Source organism: Coenobita brevimanus, chromosome 80 (assembly GCF_032717465.1).
Source record: "Coenobita brevimanus isolate Jiangsu-jjx chromosome 80, ASM3271746v2, whole genome shotgun sequence".
Taxonomy (NCBI): Eukaryota; Metazoa; Arthropoda; class Malacostraca; order Decapoda; family Coenobitidae; genus Coenobita; species Coenobita brevimanus.
In genome coordinates, this window is record NC_137033.1 from 60,398,506 (window position 1) to 60,401,150 (window position 2,645).

The window sequence follows — 2,645 nt, forward strand, 5'->3', positions numbered from 1 at the left end:
GTTAGGTCTTGCAGTGGATCGAATACGGACTGTGAGAAGAGGAGGCGGAAGAGGAGCGCGAGAAGGAGGAAGAAGAGGAAGAGGTGGCAGAAGAGGAGGACAAGGAAGAAGAGGAAGAGGTGAGAAGGTTAATAATGAAGAGGAGGCGGAAGAAGAGGAGGAAAGAGAGTGAAAAAGAGGAAGAAGAGGAAGAAGTTAGTGCTCGACAGGAGGCAGAAGAGGAGAAAGAAGAGGGGGAAGAGGGGGAGGAGGTTAATATTGAAGAGGAGGCGGTAGAGGAGGAGGAAGAAGAAAAGAGTGACAAAGAGGAAGAGGAGGAAGAGGTGCGTGTTCGATGGGAGGTAGAGGAGGAGGAGAAAGAGGACGAGGAAGAGGTGGAGGAAGTTAACATTGAAGAGAAGGTGGATGAAGAAGAGGAAGAAGAAGAAAAGAGCAGAAAAGAGGAGGAAGAGAAAGAAGTTAGTGTTGGACAGGTGGCAGAAGAGGAGAAGGAAGAAGAGGAAGAGGAGGAAGAGGTTAGTATTGAAGAGGAGGCGGAAGAGGAGGAGGAAGAAGAAGAGGAAGAAGAGAGCGAAAAAAGAGGAAGAGGAAGAAGTTAGTGTTGGACAGGTGGTGGAAGAAAAGAAGGAAGAGGAGGAAGAAGAGGAAGAGGATAATATTGAAGAGGAGGAGGAAGAGAGCGAAAGAGAGAAGGAGGAGGAGGAAGTTGGTGCTTGACAGGAGAAAGAAGAGGAGAAGGATGAAGAGGAAGAGATAAAGGAGATTAATAAGGAAGCTGAGGCGGAAGAAGAGGAGGAGGAAGAAGAAAAGGAAGAAGTGGGTGCTGGATGGAAGGAGACGAAATGCGATGGAGAGGAAACAGCAGAAGAAGGAGAGAGAAGGATGAGAGAGAGGCGAAGAAGGAGAAGGAAGGAAGGAAGGAAAGGAAAAGATGGAGAGTTGCTGCTTCGCCACTTCACCTTCAAGTGACAGGTGACCCGAGCCTCCAAGTTATACCTCAAGGGCGAGAGCATGAGGAAGAAGATAGATTTTTTTTTTTTTTCGTTTCGCGAGTGGAGAAAGAGGAGGAAGAAGAGGAGGAGGAAGAAGACGAGGAAGAGGAGTTCCGGCACGGTCAACTGATGCTAATGTCGTCTGTAAGAGTAAGAGTAAAAGGAAGAGGAAGGAGAAGAGGAAGAGGAAGTTGAAGATGAAGAGTAAGAGTAAACGGAAGAGTAAGAGAAAGAGAAAGAGAAAGAGGAAGAGCGTAAGAGTAAGAGGAAGAGGAATTGTAAAAGGAAGAGGAAGGGTAAAAGGAAGAAGAGTAAAAGGAAGAGTAAAAGGAAGAGAAAGAGTAAAAGAAAGAGGAAGAATAAAAGGAGGAAGAGTAAAAGGAAGAGGAAAAGTGAGAGGAAGAGTAAAAAGAAGAGCAAGAGTAAGAGTAAAAGGAAGAGTAAGAGGAAGAGGAAGAGCAAAATGAAGAGTAAGAGGGAGAGGAATTGTATAAGGAAGAGGAAGAGTAAAAGGAAGAGGAAGAATAAAAGGAGAAAGACCCAATCTTCCTCGAGCTAGGCAACTATGGCCATATAGCCCCGCTAGGTTACAGGAGCGCGCTACCCCTCCCGACAACGGTGACCCGACAGAAGCTCAAACTCGCAACCTCGCAGTTGCGAGTCGGGCGCTCTGCCTCTGAGCCACCCTGCCTCTGAGCCACCGCACCCCCTAGGAGGAGAAAGAGTAAAAGGAAGAGGAGGAGTAAAGGGAAGAGGAAAAATGAGAGGAGGAGTAAAAAGAAGAGCAAGAGTGAAAGTAAAAGGAAGAGTAAGAGGATGAGGAAAAGAGGAGAAACAGGAGGAGGAAGAGGCAATGGTCCGATCTAGGATATTTCATTGTAACAAATTTCACACTATTTTATTTGCAGAGGGAGAGTCTGCAACCAAGAGGTGAAGAACAATATCTTTTTTATGCAAGGAAGAAAGAACAACTGTTTTGACAATGAGATGGTTAAACTTGTAACTTTTAGACACAAAAGTTCTATAAAGTTAGGGAAAAATAAAAGATATGTATATAAAATTACAGAAAAGTCTTATTCGTACTTCAGTTATCATCACACGTAGCGATCACTATTAACTTGGCGGAAAAGGTTTGCAAAGACAGAACGTTTCCGGCACTACTTCGTCTAGCGCAACACCGCGTCATACCCACACCCTGCCCACACCAAGGAGGTAGTCTCGTATTCCTCCGCGGTTGTGTTAATAGTTAGTTCCTTGGCATCCTCATATTATCTTTATTTTCCCTCATCCAGGATAACATTTACAACCATACAACTAATAATCTGACAGCTAAGGAAGCACGGAAGAGCGCGGAAGTATGGTGAGTGCAGTGTTATGTAATGTTATAAAATACTGTGGATGATTATTTATCTTGGCAGCTCGAGTGGCTGGATGAGAAACATCACTTATATATGTCTTTCTTTTTGTACTGAGGTCAGTTAAAAATGTGCATCATATATTTGTTTTATATTCATTGCTAGATCTTTCAGGCTGTATGATTTGATCTGCTCAATAAATTTGTCTACTGGTAAAAGAGAATACTCAAAGTTGTCACGACGATTAATAGACTTGGTGATAATATTCCGGGCTTACGATTCATTCTCACCTTTTTAA